The following is a 26,170-nucleotide window of genomic DNA, read 5'->3' on the forward strand; positions in this document are numbered from 1 at the left end:
AGCTAGCAGGAATAGCCAACACTCCAGAAGATAAGCTTAAAATACAGAAGGATCTTAACAGACTTGAACATCAGGCGCTATCTAACAAAATGAAATTCAATTGTGGAAAAAGTAAGGTTCTACATTTAGGCAAGAAAAACAAAATGCACAGGTGAAATATATGTGCTACCTTGCTCAACAGTAGTAATTGTGAGAGGGATCTTGGAATCCTAGTAGACAACCATCTAAATATGAGCCAGCAGTGAGGAGCAGTTGCCAAAAAAGTCAACACAGTTCTAGGCAGCATAAACAGAAGGATAGAATCAAGATCACATGAAGTGTTAATACCACTTTATAATACCTTGGTAAGGCCACACTTAGAAAACTGCATCCAGTTTTGGAAAAGCAACAAAGATGATTAAGGGACTAGAGGCTAAAACATTTGAAGAACGGTTGCAGGAACTGAGTATGTCTAGTTTAATGAGAAGGAGGACTAGAGGAGACATGATAGCAGTGTTCCAATATCTCAGGGGCTGCCACAAAGAAGAGGGAATCAAGCTATTCTCCACAGCACCTGAGGGTAGAACAAGAAGCAATGGATGGAAACTAATCAAGAAGAGAAGCAACCTAGAGCTAAGGAGAAATTTTCTGATAGTTAGAACAATTAATCAGTGGGACAACTTGCCTCATGAAGTTGTGAATGCTCCAACGTTGGAAGTTTTTAAGAAGATGTTGGATAACCATTTGTCTGAAGTGGTGTAGGGTTTCCTGCCTAAGCAGGGGGTTAGACTAAAAGACCTCCAAAGTCCCTTCCGACTCTGTTGTTCTGTTCTGTTCTGTTCTGTTCTGTTCTGTTCTGTTCTGTTCTGTTCTGTTCTGTTCTGTTCTGTTCTGATAGTAAGGGATAACAAATACATGTCACAAAGAAATGTTACTTATGTTTAAACGAATTAATGGAAAAAATGATAAAGAATTATAAAGAGAGAATGGTACTGTTGAAGTTGGAAGATCATGATTGTGCACACTTATTTGTATTATTACTGTTAACATTTTTTTAAAAAGATTTGATTCAGTTATACTGTCCACAAAATATGTATGGTGTATATTATATTAAAAAATAAAAAATATATTTTTTAAAAAAGAGCTATGGGTCTTTCAGAAGGAGCATTCTTACTCATATAGATGTATTTCAGGTGTTTACCTAGTGTGTACTAAGATTGGTGAAAACCAAGCCGAATACATTATCAGCATTCCAAGTTCATGAAACTTGTCTTTCAAGGATTGCTATTTTACCCTGCAACAGAAAAAATGACCAGCTCCATTTGTAGGTTATGCAAATGAATGGATCTGATGGTGAATCTGTTTTTCTGAAAATGTACTCAAAAGTTTTATTGACTCCTATAACCTTAATATTTCCTCTCTTAATACCAAGGATTTAATCCCTTGATCTCTTACCTAATACCTTTCCAACTGATTTTATTTGGTATAATGTTTAATTATAGTTCTCTGTCTTTGAACTTTTAGAGAAAATTAAAATACAAACATTGCACATCATAGTTTCCCAAAATGGAACATTCTGCATTCACCAGGTGAAAGAAGGAAATGTTAAAACCAACCATATCAGGAGCATAAGCCTCACCCTCCTGTCAGGACAGAAACTATACCTCTAGTAGATGTGAGAGTAGAATGAAAAATACAATGAAGCTGATTCTCACAAAAGTTAAATCGTTGGTCCACTTTTCCTATTCTTATATCTATCAATTATTCTGCCATTTAAAAAACTCACTTTTTAAAAGTTCACTTGTTATCTGCTATATTGTATTATAGCAGGGTACAAATGTAGATTATAAAAGATTGCTTTTTAAATAACTGAAATGTGTGAAGAGAATGGAAAAATGTCAAACTTCAATTTTGCAAGTTGTACGAGCATTGAGATAGCTACAAGATTAGCTGTTGAAAACGTAGACATTTCTTGCAGGAAACCTGTAACTGCATCCTGGAGAAGAGGGGGGAGCGAGATATTTAGCTGCTTTAGCATAGCAAAGGAAGCTATAACCAATTAATGCTGATATGCTGTATTTGTGTGTTTTTTCTACTTTTGTAAAGTATGTAACTGCTTGTTTTTCCATAAGGAAGTTGTTCAGTTGTCGCTAGGGCTAAATTGCTCTAAACCTTTTGTGCAAATAAATACAACTCCTTTGATTCCGAGGTCTGAGTCTCGTTATTCCTGCAACAGTATGCTATTATTACAATTCACTGAATTTATTTTATTATTAGAAAATCAGTTTTTAAGTTTGCATCTGCCTTATTCTTATAAATTCTGGAATATTGGAGATGCTGCACACGGTTTTGTACAGCTTAAGTCTTCTACTTTGCTCCTCTTTTTGGCAGGTAAGAAGCCATGTTTGGAATTAATACATTACACACAAATAAAAACTAATTAATTGTTTCCAAAAAGGCCCTCTATCTATAAACCCATTTGGCATATTTGTAGCTTCCCAGTGTGTTTGCCCTATGCTCATAAAAAAGCCGTTAGCCTGCTTTGTATCATATGGTTTAATTTAGAATTGATGGCGCATATTCTATTTAAAGTTTCCAGACTTGATGCTAGAAATTGCTTTTATAAAGTGCTAAATAGCCAGTAAAAAACTTACATTGAAATGGCATCTGCCCAACACAGAGGTCATGCAGATGTCCAGCCCAAATCTGAATAAGAAGAGGAGGAACTCTAAAGTTGCCCATAAACAGTTAGGAGCAGGATTGTTGTCAAATAACTTATTCATACTGTGATGTAATGTGCTAGTTAAATTACAGTAATTACTTCCAAATTTTGGAATTGATTTCCAAATTTCATCAAAAAGAAGATCCACATCAAATCTTCTCATTTCAGGTAATGTATAAGTGTTCAAATAAAGGGAAGCTTTTCTTCCTATAAACCGTTTTCTCAGTTTTGGAAATTTTCATAAGGAATTAACTGTATGTGACTTGGAATTGCTTCTTAGACAGGAGTCTCAAGGAACAGCAAGAATATGCTTATATTTAATTTATATCTGGACATTACAACAGTAATGCATAAATCTTTCTCTTCTCTAGGGCTGCCTTGAAAATGAAGCATTTAAAACTTAAAATATAGAGGCATTTGTCTCATTTAAATTTGGGGAAATAATAATAATAACTTAATGGTCCAGAGAAGCCCTGCTCTGATACTTGTATGAACTGGTTCTCCGCATTTGTAGTGTGCAGGGTATCAACTTTGAAATGTGCCTATGATGTCACAGCCATCTTTTCGTTTCTCAGCTTGCCACAGACTATGGGGGGAGGGAAAGGTTTGGAATGCTAGCCCAGATGAAATCATCCAGTGGAAGCCAAGGTCCTCTCAACAGATATTTGGCAAGGACATGAAGGAGTTGCCATAGAGACACCAGAATGCCTAATTGGGCAATGTGACCTTAACGAAGAAGGGGAGAAAAGAATTAGTTTTTTAATTAGGCAAAAACCAAGGGAAATAACTAGAGTTGGTTTTGCTTCATGTGTCTCAACTTGCTGACTTGGTGGGGTCATCAGTTGGAACCTTGACATTAAATCAACTCTCCCTCTTTAAACTTTAATATCAAGTTACCTCTTCAGGGTCCTGAACCCTGGCAGCCTACCTGGTCATCTTTGGGAGGACTGCAAAAACTTAGGGAAGAGCACTGAGATGGAGCACAAGGGGGAGCCTGCAGAGTGGGCTCAATGAAGGAAGTCCTGGGATGGTCCAAGCCGATTTCAGAGCCTAGGTGATGGCAGCCCGCTCATTGGTTCAGGGAGAATTGCCACCTCTGGTCTTGGATGGGGTGACACTACCCCAAACAGACCCTGTGTGTAATATGGGGGTTCTCCTGGACTCATGACTCCTGCTCGAAGAGCAGGTGATGGTCGTGGCAGGAGGGCCTTTGAGCAACTGCAGGTTGTGCATCAGTTATGCCCTTTCCTGGACCAACAATCCCTACTCACAGTCACTTGTGCCCTAGTCACTTCCCGCCTTGACTATTGCAATGCACTCTACATAGGGCTGCCCTTGAAGAGCATCTGGAAGTTCCAGTTGGTGCAAAATGCAGCAGCCCACATGGTTTTGTGCAGACCCTGGTGTGCACATGTATCACCTCTCCTGTGGGAGCTGCATTGGATGCCAATTTGCTTCTGGATGCAGTTCAAGGTGCTGGTTTTATATTCTGTAAGCCACCTTGAATCGCCACGGGCAAATAGGCAGCAATATAAATTAATAAAATAAAATAATATAAAATATAAAATAATAATAATAATAATAATAATAATAATAATAATAATAATAATAATAATAATAATAATAATAATAATAATAATAAAAAATAAAAACCCTGAGAGGAAAAGGCCGAGTGACAGGTGGTGTAGGAAGAAGCCATGGCAACTGGGAACTTCTACCAGGCAGAAGAGGACTGGCAGAGAAGAGCACCGAAAACAGCCAAGGCCAAGTTCCCATTGATTTCCTTTCTGACTTTGTTCACTTGAGCACCAAAGTGGAGAATGAAGACAGCAGCAGAGTGGGAAGAACCCATGGAGTGGAGATACCTGACTGCCTGCCATAGCCATTGCTGGAGCAGCTGAGGGAGAAGTTTCTCTACCTGGATGTACATGGAGCTGAACCAGCACAGAGGATGGAACCGCTGGCCAAGGTTGCAGTCCAACCTGCCTCCCCCCAGAAGAAGCACAGGGGATCCAAAGCCAAGCTGAAGAGGAGCCAAGAGCGGCACCTGCTAGGAACCCTGTGGTCTGAAGTTGGCTTGGGCTTCTGGTGTGGCCAACAGGTCCACAGGGCAGCTGAGTCCCTGGCACCCTAAACTGCAGTGTGGGTTTCTGCCCCTGCCAAGCTGAAGAAGTCACAGAAGAAGGGATGAGAGAAGTCGAATGTGGTGCATCAGGTCATAGTGGTGAAGGGCAGGGAACTGTGACCAAGGAGGAACAGCAGCCAAGCCTCTACGAGAGCGAAGGCAAAAGAAAAGACATTCCGATGGTAAATGAGACAATCAGCCCCTGGTCAATCCCAGTGAGGATTGTAGTGCCAAAGTCGGGAGTCCAGAGAGAGATGAAAGCACTCATAGACTCAGGTTGCATTCAGTGTTTAATGAGTTTGCAGAGCGTGCTGAAATGGGATGTGAGTGAAGAGGCTATCCCAGTCTATGAAATTCGAGCAGGTGGATGGTTCCCTGATAGGGGGCTCCCTGGCAATGCACCTAACACAGCCCATGTAGTTAGGGATAGAGCAGCATCAAGAGACTATCCGGTTCATGATGGTGCCAAAGATGACAGAGGCAATAATATCAGGGTGTCTTGGTTAGACAAGTGGGTCCCTACTACATGGTTGTGAAAAGGAGAGAGGCGGGTGGTCCTGCCCCCCCTTCAGCAAGGAAACCTAATTGTTGTATACTCAGTAAAAACTGAGTGAAGCCAAAAATGTGAAGGCTTCACTCAGGTCTGCCACCCAGGCGGGAAGAATAGTTTAAATTGATTGGTCAATCTGCCTGGGCATTTCCTATAAAAGGGCAAGTTGCCAGGCAGGGATTGCTGAAGTTACATTGTTGCAATAAAGAGCTGAAGTCACCCTTTGTTCTCTGAATCTTCACTCAACCCACAACTTAACACTGGCAATGAGGATGGGATTTGGAGAGGAGAAGCAAATGAACTGATTGTGATTTCAGCCAGGAGTAAACAAATACAATGAACAAAGACGGGCTACTGTGTACTGAAATCTCACCGACAATCAATGCAGCCTAACCTGCATCAGTCCTCTTGAGATGACTATGCACGCACCACCCAAGCATTTCAGTCCAGCCACAAAAAACTGAGACTCTTACATGACCTGATTCAAATGTTTCCTAGAGGCTAACGACATCTTGGGACTTTCGGAGCTACTGTGGAATGAAAATATTCGAGGTAGCCAAAGCACTCATGGCATCTGCAGTTGTGCAGATCATACCATGGACGATGCTGCAGAATATTCTCCAGATATACTACCTGCCTGTGCCATCCAAGATCATCAGGAGGCACAAATTAAATCGCTGGAACCAAAAGGAAGTGAATCAATGAATGAACATGTCACAGCATTGCGAATGACTGCTTTGTACTGCAAGTTCCAAGAACTCAGTGAAATGCTCCTGGACTGAATAATTTGTGGGGTAAGAGACCTAAATCTCCCAAGAATTTTAATGGCATATTGTTTTAAATTTTAGCCGATATATAATAAGTTTTTTAATCTTTGTTTTATTTGTATATTGTCTATTTTTACTATGGCTGTGAACTGCCCTGAGTCCCTCGGGAGAAGGGCAGTATAAAAATTTAATAAATAATAAAAAATAATAATAATAAAAGAAAGTCGTGGACATGTTCGATGGAAGTCTGGGCAAGTATAATGGAACACCTATCTCTTTTAACCTTGATCCCCAAATTGCCCCCATAAGAATGAAGCAGGGTCTCATTTGCCTTAGGCCCAAAAATTGAGAGCCAATTAGATACTGATTGCCCAAGGGCCCAGTTGACCACCCATAGTCATGCCAATCAAGCCAGACAGCTCAGTCTGCATCTGCGCAGACTACAAATGCACAATTATAGCAGAATTCCTATCCAGTGCCTGTCATGCAGCACCTTTTACATTCCCTCGGAAAAGAAAAGACATTTGCAAAATTAGATTTGGCACAAGCTTACCAACAGCTACTGATGGATGGTGCCACCATGGAAGCTCAAACAATAGTCACCATCCGGGGAGTCTTTAAATGCCACAAACTTCAATTCAGTGTGAGTGTGGCACTGGGACTATACCAAAGTCTCATGGAACGCCTGTTACAGGGCATTCCAGGGGTAATACCATATTTTTGATGATGTCTTAATTTCTGCCAATGACAACAAGGAACTCTTTGACCACCTAAAGGTAGTCCTTAGTAGATTCCAGGAGGTGGGTCTTAAGGTTAAAAGGGAAAGGTGTAAAATAGCTGTACGCTGAGTAGAATTCATAGGTTACCTGATAGATGGCTCTGGGCTACTCCCCACAAATGATAAGGTCAGAGCAATACAAGAAGGCCCCATCCCCAGGAACCAAATGGAACTACAGGCATTCCTGGGACTATTAAACTTTTACAGTGTTTCTCTACCACAGAAGGCAACAGAGGCCGAACCACTGCACCGACTTCTGGATAGAAAAGTTAAAAGGATCTGGGGCCAAAAAGAAGCGACTCCATTCACAATGGTTAAAAAACTTTTACCGTCCAAAAGTGTTTTGGTGCAATTTTGCGAGAACCTCCCTGTCATCCTCACTTGTGACGCTTCCCTGTTTGGCATCGGGGCAGTTCTCAGGCACCAAATGCCAAATGGGACTGAGGTGTCAATCTCCTTTTATTCAAGAACCCTAGCTGGACAAAGAGGCACTGGCTGCAGTTGCGGGGTGAAGTGGTTTCATGAATACCTGTATGATAGACATTTTGAACTAGTGACTGACCATAAACTGCTCCTCAGCCTACTTGCTGGAGACTGCCCCACACCAACCATATTGTCACCGTGAATGGCAAGATGGACAATTTTCCTGGCTGCCTACGATTACCATCTACTTCACTGATCTGGCAAGCTCCTGGACAACACAGATGCCCTCAGCCGGTGCCCACTGCCAGCCTTTGTGGAAGTTCCAGCCCCCATCACACCAGTACTCCTAACTGAGGAAGTACCAACCAGGCCAATTACAGCAGCCAACATAGCTGCAAACTCAGCCAAGGACAGAACATTGTCATGAGTGCTTGAGTGGGTCTGGAGGGGGTGGCTGAAGGGTGCAGACTTTCAGCCATATTACACTTGGCAGCATGAGCTTTCAGCTCAAAAGGTTGTCTATTGTGGGGGGATCGGGTAATAGTGCCCCTAAGCTAAGGAGAGCAATATTAGAAGTCCTACATGTAGGTCATTTGGGTATAGTAAAGATGAAAGCATTGGCCAGAAACTACGTTTGGTAGCCAAACATGGACTGGGATATTACCAAGTGGGTAGCCACATGTGCACAGTGCCAGGAGCCCAGAACAGCACCCCACTCTGCTCCGGTGCACAAATGGGAAATACCAAGGGCCTCTGGTCAAGGGTGTACCATTGGTGGGCCATTCCATGGGCAAACATTTCTGGTAATAGTTGATGAATACTCAAAATGGTTAGAAATTGTCCTAATGACCTCCACAACAGTGGAGGCAGTCATCAAAGTGCTAAGCAAATTATTCACTACACATGGCCTACCAGACATTCTAGTCTACGGCAACAGCCCACAGTTTATGGCCACCCAATTCAAAATATTTTTAGCAGAGTGGGAAATACCCCATGCCCTGATATGTGATCACATTTCACCCCACCAGTAATGGACAGACAAAAAGAATGGTATGATCAACCAAAGAAGCACTATCCCGAATGGGCCAAGGGGACTGGCAAATGCGAATCAATAAATTCCTATTGATACAACACGTAACCCCTAATGCCACCACAAACAGAAGCCCATCTAAAATATTAATGGGCTGCAGACTCAAAACAAAATTAGGCCAGCTACACCCTAATTACACACCAGAAGCACCCACCGACTCTACCAGTCAGCTCTGATCTTTTAATGTAGGAGACATGGTGTATGCCCATAATTATGCCCAGGGTACTCTTTGGATCCCTGCCAAGGTAATAAACAATACAGGGCCCCACTCGTATAGAGAGGAGTTAGAGGACAGTTGAATGTGGAGAAGGCACATTGACCAACTTCAGGGCCAAATAGGTGTATATCAGTACATTGTCAACCAGAAACAATTCAAAACAAAAACAACACTCTCTTCAGGAATAATAAATGCCCCATGGTTACAATTAACACAAACCCAGATAACCAATGGATACACACACCTGGAGAACTGGGAATCCAGCAGGGAGTCATTGATGGACCAGCACCAGAAGAAACAACCATGCCCAGGGCCATAATCCAGAAAGATCTGTTGGATAGCCAGGGAACAGCAACAGGTCCAATTGACCTGACCGTTGCCGATACACCAACTGAATTGCACAGGTCAGAGCGAGTTTCCCAAGGCCCCGCTTGCACGAATACATTAGCTAGCTAGCTCCCAATTGGTCAATGTCCTATCTGGGTGGAGAGAGTGTTGGATACTCAGTAAACACTGAGTGAAGCCCAAAAAGTAAAGGCTTCACTCAGGTCCTCTGCCCATGTGGGAAGAATAATTTAAATTGATTGGTCGAGCCACCTGGCAGTTCCTATAAAAGGCAGGCTGCCAGTCAGGGATTGCTGGATTTACATTGTTGCAATAAAGAGCTGAAGTTACCCTTTGTTCTCTGACTCTTCACTTAACCCACAACTTAACACTAGTGGAAAGTTGAAGTGATGGAGAGTTGGGGAGGGGGAGCCTGAGCACTTGAAGACTGCCTCTGAGCAGCTACCAGGGACTCTGCCCATCCCCAAAGAGTACAGAGACCTGGAGGAGAAGGTATGTGACATCCTTTTTTTTTTTACATTTATATCCCGCCCTTCTCCGAAGACTCAGGGCGGCTTACACTGTACCCTCCCACCGCCCCACTGACTGTGCCATTGAGATCCTGGCAGGAGCAAAACTCCCCAGGCCAAAGATGAACTCCATGACCCCAAAATAAATGGAGGAACTGAGGAGTTACATTGACAAAAACCTAGCCTGGGGTTTTATCCAGCCATCCAAATCCCATGTGGCAACCCTGGTGCTATTTAAGAGAAGAAGGATGGGTCACTGAGGCTATGCATGGACTTTAGGGGAGTAAATGGGGTGTGCATAGAGGACATATATCCCCTTCCCCTTATGAAGGACATGTTGGGCCATTTGGCCAAGGGGAAGATCTTTACCAAACTAGACATGAGAAAGATGTACTATAGACTGAAGATCAAAGAGGGCGACAAGTGGAAAATATCCTTCAATTGCATATTAGGAAGCTACCAATTTAAAGTAATGCCATTGGGGCTCCAGGGAACTCCCACAGTATTCATGCAGCTAATTAATGAGGTGCTACATTACCACTTGTACAAAGGGGTCCTAGTGTACCTTAATGACATCCTCATTTACACAGAGAAAATGGAGGAACACATAAAATTAGTGTGCCAGGTCCTGAAGAAATTTTTGAAGGCAAACCTGTACACCAAACTATCCAAATGTGATTCCACAAGACAGCCTGGACTACCGTCGATAGAATAGAAATGGATCCTGGGAAAGTGAAAGCCATATTAGAGTGGCAAACCCCTTGGACTCACAAGCAACTACAGAGCCTCCTGGGGTATGCAAACTTTTACAGGCAATTTATCCCCTCCTTCACGAAGAACACTCTGCCGATCACAGAACTGTTAAAAACAGGAGGAGTGGGAGGAAAGCCCCGACTGAGTTAGCCGCTAAACTGGACACTAAATGCCAAGCAGCTTTCAAGGAACTGAAAAGACTGTTCACAAAGGACCTTATCCTAAAGCACCCTAACCCTCAGGAACCTTTTGTCATCCAAGCTGATGCCAGCAATGCTGCTGTGGGGGCAGTGCTCCTCCAGAAAAACAGATGGAAAGTTTCAGCCATGCGCCCAAAAACTCCCAAAAACTCACAGAGACTGAGGGGCCCTATGCAATGTGGGAGAAGGAAGCTTTTGCTGTGAGGTGGGCATTGGTGGCAATTTCTCAAAGGAAGTAAAGTGCCTTTGAGGTGTGGACTGACCATAAAAATTTGGAAGCACTGAGGAACCCCCCCCCAAAAAAAAAGCTCTCCCTGAAACAAGTCTGATGGGCACAGTACTTTAATCAATTTCACTTCAAATTGAAGTACATCCCAGGGGAGGGGGGAAACTTCCTAGCTGATGCTCTATCCCAGCAGTCACCAACTGGTGGTCCATGGACCACTGCTGGTCCGTGAGAAAATTCTGATGGTCTGCAGACAAATTATTTGCCTTTTTTATATTGCACTAAATCAGAGGTTCTCAAACTATGGTCCCTGGGCTGGATATGTGCAATGAACGTTTGTGTTGCTGCAGAGAGTCTCCCCCTTCAGAGTCTTTTTGTCTGGGTTGGAGGAGGGCAGAAATTCCAACTCAGGGTCTTCTTCAGCTTCCTGGTGCGGGGCTTTGGACAAGGGCTGGAGGGAAGCACTGCTGGTGGCAAAGAGCTGGACGGCCTTGTTCCAGTGGGACTGCCTCATGGCTTGGAACTAACTGACCATCTAAGCCCGCTGAGCCTCCAGGTTCTCACTTCCTGGCCTTGTACTCCCACAGGTCTTCCCTCTACTTGGAAAGCCTATGCCCCTAGTCCTCGATGAGGTGCTTCTGCTGAGCCTCCTTCTCGGCCAGATCCAATTTGATCTGAGCCAGCTGTTTTGCCAACTCTTTCTCATGGTGGCTGCTTAGTTCCAACAACTGCTTCCTGTTGGGGCCCCAAGGAACCTGGGCGGGCAGGCAATGAGTGGCTGGGAAGGGAGGGGTGAGTGGAGGCCAGTAAGGCATCCCTTGACATGAGTGACATCGAGTTGGCCATGCCACCCAGTCACATGACCACCTAGGCACCCCCACCCAGCCAGTCATTAGGCAGTTCATATTAGTGGTCCGCGGGATTTAAAATTGTGAATTTAGTGGTCCCTGAGGTCCGAAAGATTGGTGACCCCTGCTCTATCCCACATGCCACAGTACAAAACTAACCAAGAAGAAGCTGTAAATGCAATCATCCCCCCCAAAGCAGCAGGTAGCACAAGGCAATAGATGAGGAAGATGTGGCCAGATCCCAGCATGAGCTGACTCAACAGATGCAAAAGGAATTACAGTCTGGTATCTGATATCTGGTTCGGAGCCTATGGGAATAAACTAACATCGAGAGAAGGGCTGGCATCAGTGGTGGGATGCAACCAGTTTAACAACCAGTTCAGGTGAGCGGCACTTTGCACGCGTGCGCACCTAACACACTTGTGTGCAGTGTTCAAAATACAGCAATTTGAAGCTCAGCTGCTTACCTTCTTAGGCAGCCCTGGTAAGTAGAACAGCGGAGGTGTGGAAATCAGCTGTGTTGTATGAAACAGCTGAGCCAGAAAGAAGGAAGTAAAGGACAGGATAGGACGGGGGCAGGTGGTAGGGCCAGCTGATCGTCAGAGCTACCAGTTTACCCAAACCAGTCCGAACCGGCTGAATATCACCTATGGCTGGCATGGAAGGGGGACAAGCTATATGTTCCCAAAAGCCTGTGAGTCCAAGACTTGCAGTGGAGCTATGACACCAAGCAAACTGGCCATTTTGGATTCTTAAAGACTTTGCATTTAGTTAAGAGACAGTTCTGGTGACCAGGGATGAAGAAAGATATAGAGAGCTACATGAAAAGTTGTGCTGTGTGTGCAGCAATGAAAAAAAGACCAGGGAAGAGCTCAGGGTTGCTGCATCAAGTGGCGGAGCCCTTTGCCCTGGGAAGAGATTGCAATGGACTTTATATTGAGCTCCCAGAGAGTGGAGGGAATACTATGATTTGGACACTAAGACTTATTTCCCAAGCACTTCACCGCCTGCTCGAGCCTCCCATCCACCCAGAGACTGGCTAAGATGTTTCTTCAACATATTTACCAATTGCACGAGGTGCCGAAGTGAATCATCTCAGACCGGGAGGTCCAATTCACTGATAAGTTCTGGAAGGAATTTGTAAAACTGATAGGATCCTCCCAAGGGCTTAGTTCAGTGTTTCATCCGAGTATGGATGGGAATGCCAAATGAGCAAACACCATGATAGGGCCAGGATAGCTCAGGCTCTTAGAAGCCTGTTATTAGAACACAGCAGCCTGCAATTACTGCAGGTTCAAGCCCGGCCCAAGGTTGACTCAGCCTTCCATCCTTTATAAGGTAGGTAAAATGAGGACCCAGATTGTTGGGGGGGCAATAAGTTGACTTTGTAAATATACAAATAGAATGAGACTATTGCCTTATACACTGTAAGCCGCCCTGAGTCTTTGGAGAAGGGCGGGATATAAATGTAAATAAATAAAAATAAAAAAATAAATAAAATAAATGATAGAACAATACCTACATTGCTATGTCAACTATCAACAATCTAACTGGGCAGACTTCCTGCCATTTGTTGCCTACAATAACACACTGCATAGCAGCACAGGACTCACCCCTTTTAAAGTAGCTGCAGGGGTGGAATTTGTATCTATGCCAGAGTACCCTAGGGAGTCCCCTTCCTTAGTAAGCTTGACCGAGTGAGTGGGTTCCCTTCAAAATGCCTGGGGAAATGTAAAGGAGACACTAGCTAAAGTGACCAAAAGTCAAAAGGTTCAGGCAGACAAGAAGTGGTTGCCCCAGAAATAGTCCCACATAGGGGAGAAAGTATATTAGTCTACTTAAGATTAGTATCTTAAACTGAAATTACCTTGCAAAAAGCTGGGTCCAAAGTACATAAGACCTTTCCCCATAGTAAAAGTCACAAACCGTGTCATAGTTAAAAGTACCTCGCCTGTTAGGAAAAGGGCATCCTGTGTTCCATCGAGTCTGCTTAAGTCAGTGGTTAGATCTGAACAAAGACCAGTGGCTAAGATTGCCCCAGGTCTGATTATAGTGTATGGGGTGAGGAGGAGAAACACAATGGAGTTAAGACTATACAAGGGGAAACTCCAATACCTTGTCCAGTGAAAGGGGTCCCCAATGTTAGAGGCCAGATAGTAAAAGTGCAGAACATGAGGATAGATAGATTACTAGAGAAATTTCATGAAAAATAACCCCAGAAGCCAAGAGGCCCTTCCTAGAGACCAACCCCCCCCCCTGAAATAACTAAGATATATGCTTATTATTTTTCAGGTGCTACTTACTTTCTAGGGGGTCCGACTGTCAACTTCGAAATATGCCTATGCTGTCACAGGCATTTTTTCATTTATCAGTTTGCCACAGATTATGAGGGGAGGGAAAGGTTTGGAATGCTAGCCCAGATGAAAACAAGAAATCATCCCATGGGAGCTAATGTCATATCAATAGATGTTTGGCAAGGATTTGAAGGCACTGCCATAGAGACACCAGAACACCTAACTGGACAATGTGACCTGGACAAAGGAAGGGAGGAAAGAATTCATTCTTTAATTAGGCAAAAACCACGGGAACTAGCTAGAGTTGGTTTTGCTTCATGCATGCCGAAATGATGTACTCAGTAAAGTTATGCTTAAAGAGATCTGATCCTCTCAACTTGCTGGTTTGGTTGGATTCGTCATTGGAACCTTGACATTGGGTTTAAGGAAACCTTGAGAAGCACTCTGGAACTATAAGAAAAGCTCCTTCTGAACTATAGCACTTAAGCTGAGTTTATGCAATGTGTTGAACTTCAAACATTGGTTAGTAACATACAATTATAGTATATGTATAATATGTTCCATTTTTAGAAATGTCTAGATTCTCATAATTAACATATAAACCACACTTTGGCTTACTTTAGCATATTGTCTGAATGTAGGATCTGACGGTCTGATGGTCTTTAATAGAAAACTAGACAAATGTGATCTGTTGGGTCATTGTTTCAAAGATATTTCCTTAGCTAAACTAAGAACTGATATGAGCAAAACATCTGTGTGAGTAGGAGTGACTTCCAACTTCCTGCGAGCTTTCACATGTACTTTCCTTGTGGGAAGCTGGAAGGAGTATTGGAAATGATGATCACATTAACAACTTTGCGAATTTGCAATCCTATGGCAATAACGATTCCCAGATTTTGGTTGGATTTTTTAGGATAACTCATCTGAGCTACAATTCATTCAAAAATTCTTGTCCTATGAAGCAATAATTGACAGTTACAAGTGAGCAGTAGAGCTTTAGTAATATATAGATTCTTAGTATTTCCCTATATAATAATTCTCAAAGTTCTTTGAAAGGATACAGGAAATATCAGCATGAAGTATGGTAGTTAAATGAACAGATTAATATACAGGTACTTCTTGAGTTACAACAATTTATTTTGTGCCTGTTCGAAGTTAGAATGGCACTGAAAAAAGTGACTTATGACCATTTTTCAAACTTGCAGCATCTCCACGGTCACATGATGAATGCTTGGAAATTGACTGTAATTTATGACGGTTACAGTGTCCCAGGGTCATGATATGATTACCTTTTGCAACCTTCTGACAAGCAAAGTAAATGGGGAAGCTAGAATCACTTAACACCCAAGTTATGATTCACTTAACAACCATGGCTAGAAAGATTGTAAAATGGGGCAAAATTCACTTAACTGTCTTGCTTAGCAACAGAATTCTGGGTTTAACTGTGGTCATAAATTAAAGACTTCCTATATCATCTGTCCCCCACCCCTTCTGCTTTTACCAATCAGGGTACCTAAATGAGTCCTAACTAAAACAATGATTTGCTAGCAGACTCCAGCAAGAGCCAAGTGTAACTGAATAATGTGCAAATTTTAAAGTACCTTTGATCTTATGCTGATTACTTTTGTCACCTAATTCCACACTGGCTTGATCCCTAATCCCAGCACTTGTTATTTCAGGAAAATAAGAATTACAGTTGTTATTTAAGAAGGCTATCACATAAACAATTCTTTTCTTTTCTGGATATTTTTTAAAAATTGTTTTATTCATAAATATTTTTGGATGCTGGATATTCTGAATGTTCTATGTGGGAACGTGGTAAGTCATGTAAGCACAAAATTCTCCATCAAGGCAAAAAAAAGTATCTGCTACTGCTTCCCCTCCCACTTTGACAGGCTCCTGAAGGGGGATAGTTGAAGAGCAGTTTGCTTATTTCAGCTTCCAATACAGAATGGATGTGAACTTCTTGGGAAACATACATAAACTGTATCCTTCCTCCATTAACAGGCCAAAGGGCTGGGTTGAAACGTGTCAAGGCACTGCCATAGAGACACCACAGTTCAGAAACAGAAAATAAGTTCACTTGTTCTCCGTTAAGCACTTGAATGAATCAAATCATGCCATAACTGGGCACAAAGATCCCTTTTTTTTTAGTGGAGACCTCACATGCACCACAACATTTGAGTAATGTTCTTGCACTTTGGATCCAATCGTATCAAATTACATACAGGGAATATCAGTAATATCCAAGCAAGAAATAACATTCACCCAATATAAGAACAGTTTGCTTACTTTCCCTCTTCCCCCAGGATTTCAGACTGATATTGATCTCAATCTTAAACTCATCTTTCAAACATATAGTAAACAATGCAGAGAAGAACGTCTCTGAACGTGGACAGATGTCTCTTTCGTCCATTATTTGAGTAGCAGTTACTGGGCAACCTAGTTGATTTCTGAGACTTCCAGGTCAAGAGGATACCTGAAGGCTTGAATTCTTACTTGATGCTTTCATGGATGAAATCCAGATTCAGAATATATCCTACTTTCTAAATGCTGCCTTAGCAAATAGCACTTATACGTCCTTCCATGTAACCCCCTGTGTGGCCTGTATTTATATTTAGAGTGATAAATGAAGACGCCCAGAGCTGGGGTATTTCTGCTTTTAAAGCCAAGATTCAAGTCATCCCGTGAAGCATGAAGAGGATGGAGTCTTAGAGCTTTGTAAGTCCTAAGCAGCTTCTTTGAACTCTCAGCCGTGTCCTTTACCTCTTCTTGCACACGGAGTTGGTCCACAGACACCCCTTTTCGCTCCCAAACGCTCTTCTATTTTGCCCACTTCCCACTTCTCCTCTCAGGCCTTTCTTTTCCTTTCCACATTGTAACATTGTGAGTGACCCGTTATAACCACTGAGGATTTAAAGAAGGAAGGTATCTTTTTGCTATGCTTTTTTTTGGGGGGGGGGGACGGGGGACAGGACACACATAGCCAAACATTCCTTCTGCCAAAGATGTGATAGCAACAGCAGCAGCAGTAGCAACATATAATTTACCCCAGGGCAGTCAAAGCTAGACATGAATAATCAGCCATGCAAGAAGATATGGAAGCTAAGGAACTCATCCTGTACCAGGGAGAGAAAAGAGCAGTAGACGATTTGTGAGGCATGAAAGCTCCCAGCTAGCAACTGGGATTTTGTTGCCTACTTACTGTTTGACGGTGTGAGCAATATCCCACCAAAGACCCTTTTAGGGTCCAATTTTCTCTCCCTTCTAACTGGCTTCAGGAGTGGGAGCTCGGAGACGAGCTGTGCCTGTTGGCAGAACAGCTGCTGTTGCCTTCAAATGGTCATGGTGAAACCTGAGGCCCTCAGGCTTCTTCAGGTAGCATCCTCCTCTCTCTCAGCTTTGGCACTCACTCCTCTGGGCAGCCAGTCAAGTATCAGATAGTCCTGTAACTCGGCTGCTCTACTTTGCAATGTGGCTGGATGGCACAGCCTTCCACGAAGGCTCCCAGTAGGAATATGTTTCTCTACCCCATCAAAAAGGAGGAAATACTTGGGGGTGGTGGATTTTGTTCCCCTTTAAAACCAAGTACTTTCTACCTTCTCCACTCTCACTTGCTCTTTTAAAACTAAGGAGGCAATTGAGAAAGACAGTCTTCTAACTGCTCTGATCTTCCTAGGTGCTTCCCCATTATATCTCTTACTGCTGCTTAAGTGGTGCAATAGGGTAGTTACAATTAATTATGTATTTCTTATAATTATTCTACAAAATCCATTCTGGTGGGTAAGATTTATGTTTTTCAGGAGTAAATCCTAGTCAAAGTCAAAATCAATCCCTTTGTCTAGTTATTGCTCTTATATTAGCATACAGGTAATTCTTGACTTACAACTATAGCTGAACCCAAAGTGTTGCTTTGTGAGAAAGTTGTTAAATGAATTTTGGCCGGTTTTATGACTTTTCTTGACACAGCTATTAAATGAACCACTGCAGTTATTAAGTTAGTAAAATGGTTGTTAAGGGAATGTGGCTTCCCCATTGATTTTGCTTGACAGGTCACAAAAGGTGATCACATGATCCCCAGGAGATTGCAAATGTCATAAATATGAATCATTTGTCAAGCATTTGAATTTTGATCACATGACTATGGAGATGCTGTAATGGTTGTGTCAAAAACACTTACAAGCCACTTTTTTCAGTGCCATTGTAAACTTTGATCACTGAATGAATTGTTGTAAGTCACAGACTACCTGTATTTTATCTACTCATAATCATGCTATTCTTCAATGTCTCTCCACTCAATTTTTATTTCCTACCAGTGGACCATTTCTTTGTTCACTGTAGCTGAAGCAACTTTGCAATTTCTCTCTCTCTCTCCTCCTATTAAAGTACTGAGATACATGTGTTGTATAATTTTTTTTTAAAGAAAAGAGGTGTTTCCCAGGTAGGGAGGAGGTCTCAAGTGGGAAATTAGCCTGGAGTCATTGTATGGCTGCAAGAGATCCAGGAATGATACCACCTAGATTGTATAGAACCTTATCTATAGTATAAATAATATAGTGGACATAATACTATAGATAGTACTAGCAGGGTGCAAATAGTATACTTGAATTCCAGTGAGGCGTTTGACAAAGTATACCTGGATTTCAGCAAGCATTTAACAAAGTAGCCCACAACCTACTTCTCAGCAAGTTAGAAAAATGTGGGATAGACAGCATCATCACTAAATGAATTCATAATTGGCTGATGAACCTCACTCATATAGAATCGGGTGTGTCTAGTTTAATGAAAACAAGGACTAGGGGTGACATGATAGCAGTGTTCCAATATTTGAGGAGCTGCCACAAAGAAGATGGGGATCAACTTATTTTTCAAACACTTGAAGGTAGGACAAGAAGCAACAGATGGAAATTAATCAAGGAGAGAACCAATCTAGAACTAAGAAGAAATTTCCTGACAGTGAGAACAATTAATCGGTGGAAGGCTTGCCTTCAGAAGTTGTGGGTGCTCCATCACTGGAGGTTTTTAAGAAAAGATTCAACAGTCGTTTGTCCAGAATGTTATGGAGTCTCCTGCCTGTGCCGGAGGTTAGACTAGAAGACCTGAAAGTTACCTTCCAACTCTGTTATTCTTTTATTCTGTTATTCTATCTATTCCCAAGGTAAGGCAAGTGATATGGGAAGATTTTATATATTATATAGGCAGAATATAATAACATAGATAGATAGATAGATAGATAGATAGATAGATAGATAGATAGATAGATAGATAGATAGATAGATAGATAGAAAACAATAATAATAATAACAACAACACGCCAGATATCACGGTTGTTGATGGCCAAAGTGTGCAGTTTATTGACATCGCTGTACCAGGAGATGCCAGAATCAAAGAGAAAGAACTGGAAAAAAATCACGAAATATTGCAACCTGGCCATCAAAACTACACGGCTATGGATGAAACATGGAATAGTGATACCCTTTGTCATCAGGGCACTTTGTACCATGTCCAAGAATTTTACAGAACACATCAAGAAATTGCAGCTTCCTGCAATAACACCAGTGGAACTGCAAAAAACTGCACTACTTGGAACATCGAAATCTTAAGAAGGTACTTGGTTGATACCTAGGATGCTGGCAGTAACCTGATTCAACCATTAGCACCAGTCAATGGTATTTGTGATGCATTTTTGAATGTTCAGTTGACTGAGTTTTATGTTTAATGAATAATAATAATGATGATGATGGTGATGATGATGGTGATGATGATGGTGATGATGATGATAGACGGATGGAAAAACAGAGAGTCAGTGAAAGAGTGAGAGAGAAACACAAAGACTTTTGGGGGGGAAATAAGAATCAAGTCCATAGAATTGTGGCATATATAGTATATGATTTATTAGTAAGATACACTTATGCATAAAGAAATGTATGGGTATTTCAAATTAGAGAAATTAGAGAATGCAGATTACACTAAAATGGCAAGAATATCCAATATCCAGAAGATAAGCTCAGGATCCAAAAAGATTTTGCCAGACTTGAACAAAAGGCCCTATCCAAAAACATGAAATTTAATGTGAAGAAAAGCAATGTTTTATACCTAGGTAGAAAAAACTAAAAGTACAAGTACAGAGTGGGTGAAACCTGGCTCAAAAACAGTAGCTGTGAGAGGGATCTTGGAGTTCTAGTGGAAAATCACTTAAACATGAGCCAGTAGTGTATGGAAGCAGCCAAAAAAGCTAATAAATCCTTGGTTGGGTAAACAGAGGCACAGAATCAAATTCACATGAAGTATTAATATCGCTTTATAAGTCTTTAGTAAGGATGCACCTGGAATACTGCATCCAGTTTTGGTAACCACATTACAAAAAAGATGTTGAGACTTTGGAAAAAGTGCAAAGAAGAGCAATTAAGATGATTAAAGCAGGGGTAAAATGCTCCTGGTTCGGAGGGATCAGGTGATCCGGTAGCGATGGGGGCAGGTAGTTTGGAGAACCGGTAGCAAAAATCCCTGCCCCCCCCACTGCCCATACCACCCAATCACCCGGTCCCAACTTGCCTACTTGGCAGCTTCCTGCTTCTTTCGGTCTCGCTCACAATTCTGGCCTTGCTTCAGCTGCTGCAATCAATTGCATCAGCTAACAACTGAATCTGCCTGCCTGCAATCCATCTCATCGGTGAGCAACTCAATCTGCCTGCCTTTTCCCTTGGGCCATAATAGCTCAGACTGTAAGAAGCCTGTTATTAGAACACAGTAGCCTGCAATTACTGCAGGTTCAAGCCCGGCCCAAGGTTGACTCAGCCTTCCATCCTTTATAAGGTAGGTAAAATGAGGACCCAGATTGTTGGGGGGGGGCAATAAGTTGACTTTGTAAAATATACAAATAGAATGAGACTATTGCCTTATACACTGTAAGCCGCCCTGAGTCTTCGGAGAAGGGCGGGATATAAATGTAAATAAAAATAAAAAAAATAAAATAAAATAAATTGAATTGGGTAAGTAAAGGGGAGGGGGTGGGAGCTTTAAAAAAATAGTTAATTGGGTTTTTTTTTAGGAGTTTTATTTATTTTTTTCAGACATAGCAATTTAATGAAGTTTTAAATTTAAGGAAGTTTTAAATTTAGCTGCTTTTATCTAAAAATATAAATAAAATAAAATAATAAAATATTTGTGCAGCTTTCTGAGATTTGGTGTGTTTCTTTAGTATTTCACTCTAACTACATAAACACACAAAATCTCACAAAGCTTTATGTGGCATTTGTGTGTGTGTGTGTGTGTGTGTGTGTGAGTTGTGTTGTGTTGTGTGTGTGTAAAGTGTGAAAGTTGGTTTTTGGGCTTTTTGTGGCTGTGTGAGGTTCCTGCATGTTGCAGGGGCCATTTTGGATGAAGTGCAGCTGCTTTGACATTGTGTCTGAGTCAGTTGTGTTGTGTGTGTGTAAAGTGTGAAAGTTGGTTTTGGGGCTTTTTGTGGCTGTGTGAGGTTCTTCCTTGTTGCAGGGGCCATTTTGGGTGAAGTGCAGCTGCTTTTACATTGTGTCTGAGTCAGTTGTGTTGTGTTGTGTGTGTGTGTATGTAAAGTGTGAAAGTTGGTTTTTGGTGCCTCTTATTGTTTTGCGTACTTTGTTTATTATTTTTATTATTTATTGGTATTGGTCAAACCCACCTAGTCACCTGACCACCAAGCCCCACCCACCAATTAAGCCCCACCCACAGAACCGGTAGGGGAAATGTTTAGATTTCACCCCTGGATTAAAGGCTTGCAGACAAAAACATATGAAGAATGGTTGCAGGAATTAGACATAGCCAGCCTAGAGAAAAAAAGGGCTAGAGGTGACATGATAGCAGTATTCCAGTATTTGAGGGGCTGCCACAAAGAAGAGGGGGTCAAATTATTTTTCAAAGCACCAGAAGGCAAGACAGGAAATAATGGATGGACACTAATCAAGGAGAGAAGCAACCTATAATTAAGGGGAAACTTCCTAACAATGAGAACAATTAACCAGTGGAACAGCTTGCCTTCAGAAGTTGTGAGTGCTTCATCACTGGAACAACAACTGTTATTCTGTTAAACTCTACCACATTCAGTGTTATTGCTAATCACTTCAGAGAATAGTTTTCAGTTTCAGTGGGAAGAATGTTTTTCTGTGTCTTTCAGACCTACCATCCCCTTCCCAGCTCCACAGAATGAGGGCGGAATTCTTTAGATCATCTTGATATTTGAACATGGGGTAAGTAAATGGCACATAATCATACCCTAATTATTCCAGCATTATTCCAATTTGGCTTTAAGGAATTGGGCATTGGGCATGAGATTTAGGAATGATTTGGGTATGTGATTACGTGTCATCAAATCACTATTGCCTCATAGCCCCCACATAGACAGATTTTCTACATGATGATCTAACCCTAAACATACAGGAGAAAACTCTTGTGACTCTTGTGCAAAAGGCAAAGACATTTTTCAGTTTCTGCTGATCGTTTCTTAGGGGCAATGTCTGTTCAACTTTCTGTCTATGGAAATTCTCAATCATCCAGATCATGCCCGTCCCAAAATTGATTTTCCAAAAGACAACTGAACTTTCTTGGGTTTGTTTTTCCTTTGAAAATATTTCACCTCTCATCCAAGAATCTTCTTCAGTACTCTTGTTCAGCTTTCTGCTACTGTATCCAATGACAGTGCCAACAAAAAGACATGGGATCACACTGCCATCCTCAGGCATCCCCCAACTTTACCAAATATTACATTTTTCTTCTTTCCAAATGTGTCACCGTGTAGTCCAATCTAGTAACAATCACACTTGAAAAGCTAAGAAATCAAATGATTGTATCCTAATCAAGCTGGATATCTGAAATGTTAAGGACAAAGACCAGTAACCAGAGTAGTTTAATTGGTTTATCATATAGGCATGTATTTTAATCTTATTCTTTCCATTATTAAAATAGGACACTAGTTTGGGAGGTTTTTTTGAAAAATAGGGTAATATATGTTTAGTAATTTACTCAGCAGTAAATTTTAAAATCAATTAAATATCATTTTTATTTTTGCAAAATATTAGTTTACAATAGTAGAAATGATTATTTTTGACCTATGTTGATTTGGTAAATCATGGTTAAATAATCCAGTTTAAGAGTTATTTTTAACATAATTAAAATGAATCACAGAACAAATTATTCATGGAATAAATCAGTCCAGAGTTCTTACTTTGGGCAGAAATGATGAGTGGCAAATTATCATAGTTTGGACATACTGTGCAAATATGTAGCAATCTTGAGAAATCTACAATCCTGGGAAAGAAAGAAATATCTAGTGGAATTGTAGATGGATTTGATTGCAGCAGTGATGGATATATAGCTGGAAGACCTGAAGGGCCAGGTTGAGGGCACCTTATCATGGAGAATTCTGTCTATGTGATTGTTAAGAGTTGAAATTAACTTGATGGCATATAATCTTAAAAATAAAATAGTGCTGGAGTGCAGAAAGTTAATCATTCACTAGTTAACTCTTTTGCTTGTATCCTTATGATTTATACTGATATTGTTTCCTGATTGCTTATTTGTAGCCTGTGACTATCATTAAGTGTTGTATCATTAAGTGTTAAATTTGTACCCTATGACTATCATTAAGTGTTGTAAGTGTTGTACCTTGATGAAGGTATCTTTTCTTTTATGTACACTGAGAGCATATGCACCAAGACAAATTCATTGTGTGTCCAATCACATTTGGCCAATAAAACATTCTATTCTATTCTATATTCTATTAAAAGAAAAAAAAATAGTTGTCTTGTATGAGAAGAGATTATAAAACTGTAAATAATTTAAGTTAAAGGAACAAATGTTAAGGTGATATTCCTGAGAAATATAATTGTTAACTAGGGACAAAAGCACAGAGATTTAATGCCAGGGATAGTAATGAGTCATCATATTTTTATATTCCAGTCTTATTTATAAATCCATATCTGATAATAGGAGTTAGAAATTCATTTCTCCAGGAAAAATACACTGTATGAAACATAATGTTATGAGTATTTTTTGTGGTTTCCCTTTTAAAGGCAACAGAAATTTGTTATCTTCATAAAAGGCCAAGACAGGGCTTGGGAATAAAGACTGAAATTACCACAGGCCCAATGATATCCACCACAGTTGCCATCAGACTTAAGACGAAATGAAAGGGCGAAAAAAATCTGGTTCTGCATTGTTGCCTTTAATATCTAATTAGATAGATCTGGAAACCTGCAAGTACCTAAGGAGATAATAAAGATAAAGGTAAAGTTTTCACCAGTTCAGTTGTGTCCGACTCTAAGGGGTGGGGCTCATCTACGTTTCTTAGCTGAGGGAGCCAGCATTGTCCAAAGATGCTTCTGTGGCCATGTGGCCAGCATGACTATAAGCTGAGGTGCACAGAACACTGTTATTTATATCTTTGTCCTCCATGTATTTATTCAGTTTTCTTGTTATAAATGTATGGCCATTACCACATCTGATAACAATGAATACTGTTAATTAACAATGCAATTATGCAAAGAAGTTTTTCTATAGGTACTGAAGGTCCCCAAACAATGGATGATCCAAAATTCTAATACTTTGTGAAAGGAGGAAATATTTTTCTCTGTCCATAGTTTCTGTATCGGGCATAATTTTTATCAGATATATCTTTATCGTGTCTCCCCTTTTCTCTAAGCAAAAAAACTGCAATCACACACTCATCTTTTACTATTCCAGAATTAATTCCAAAGCTATGATTTTTTACAATATTATCTGTAGTCAGGAGCCAAGTCTTTTGCAGTGTATGTAACATTGTGTGTGTGTGTGTGTGTAGGAATTTAGCATCCACCCATATCCTAGAAGAATGAAATATTTTAGGAAATATTAAAAAGGCAGAATATATTTCCCTGGATGAGAAATGAAGAAACAAAGACTTCCGGTTGGCCCCACTTTTCTCGCTGGGTGCCTAACTTAAGGCACTCCGCACTGGCTATCATAAAAACCGGTGAAAACAGCGAAAAACAGCTGTTCCTGGCTTCGATTTCCCTCTCTGGGTGAAAGAGAGAGAATAGAGCTGCAGGGGGGAGTGGTAGATTCCCCTAGGGGCTTTGTTTTTCTTATGCAGAGTCCCAAAGGGTTTGAATCCCATTGAAATCCTGCTATCTCCGGTCTTCAGTGCACTCCTGCAAAAGCAGGAAAAGAGGAAGGTGTCCACCTCTGCTCACATGATTTCTTTTTGTGGATTCCTATATGCAGATGGAAGAAGCACGAGTGAACAATTATTGGATTGCAAGTATTTTTGATTTCCTGACTTTCACCTTTTAAAAAGAGAAACTTTTTTTTCCCCTTGCTTTAACTGACTGTTTAAAATGGCGTTTGAGAGGAAGTGAAAGTAAAGGGAAGTAAACCTGCAAGTACCTAAGGAGGAGCAAGCTGCATAATTAAGAAGTTGAGAAACACTATTTGTGGATTGTAACGAATTGAGCTCTCCTATACTTGAAGGAAAAAAGGCGTTTATTTGCTGAGAAAGTGAAAGTGAATGGAGATTTTATATTATTGTGTTGGACTGTGGACTGTTGGATTATATTAGTTTGTTTAAGTATTTCATAAGGGGATTCTCCATAAGAACTTCGCCATGAAGATTTTTTCAGAAGAATGGATTCGTGACTTTATACAGGATTATACAGAAAGAATGTATTTAATTATTCAAAAATACGAATTGATAAAAAATGGGGATGTTTTGGATGAGAGCTTGGAGGAAATTAACCAGTGTAATCAGTACTTGGATGGAATGGAGGTGCAAACAAAAATGGATAAAAATGAAGATATGATCGTGAATAAACAAGATGATCTAACAAGGCTCTTTTTAAAAAGTTTAGATGAAATGCCTGAATCTGTGTTACAAGAGGCTCCCAAATTGGAAAAATTCACAGGATTAATGCTTTCCAAGAGTTCTCTTTCCGGACTGATGGAATATATGGCAGTAACTTGTGGATTGTTGGACATAAGGAATTATTAGGAAATATTGTGATTGACTTTTTAAAAGGAGTAATGAAGGAAAGACAGAGACTAATGCATCAAATAAAATGGCAAGAGATAAAAGTATTATCCTTGAAAGAAGCTTTTTTTGAAATATTAACAGATAAAAATATTAGCATCCCTGAAAGACTTTATGTGAGAAAGATCTGGAAGAAATGGGTTGATTATATGTTCCACATCTATCATAAAAGACTAAATATTTGGATTTATATTGGATTTTGAATATAAAGTTGAGATACTGTAATTTCTTGTATTCAAATTATATAATGTGTTCTACTGAATTGCAAATAGAATATTCTTGAAAGATCTTAATGTAAGAAAGATTT

The 26,170-nt window shown here is 40.8% G+C and overlaps 1 protein-coding gene across 5 annotated transcripts in view; it reads right to left on the minus strand.

Annotated features, from left to right (window-relative positions):
* The window catches only part of SCN4A (sodium voltage-gated channel alpha subunit 4), a 146,083-nt gene extending 128,928 nt beyond the window's left edge, over positions 1-17,155 (minus strand). For 3 of the 5 annotated variants that reach the window (XM_058184084.1, XM_058184080.1, XM_058184088.1), the window contains exon 1: positions 17,032-17,144. The gene's annotated coding sequence lies outside the window, so the exon portion shown is untranslated. Of the gene's footprint in view, positions 1-340; positions 435-17,031 lie in introns of those variants that run through there. The other 2 variants (XM_058184081.1, XM_058184082.1) reach the window with 2 other exon arrangements.
* Positions 17,156-26,170: the final 9,015 nt, after the last annotated feature.

The sequence above is a fragment of the Ahaetulla prasina genome, chromosome 4, assembly GCF_028640845.1.
Source record: "Ahaetulla prasina isolate Xishuangbanna chromosome 4, ASM2864084v1, whole genome shotgun sequence".
Classification (NCBI taxonomy): Eukaryota; Metazoa; Chordata; class Lepidosauria; order Squamata; family Colubridae; genus Ahaetulla; species Ahaetulla prasina.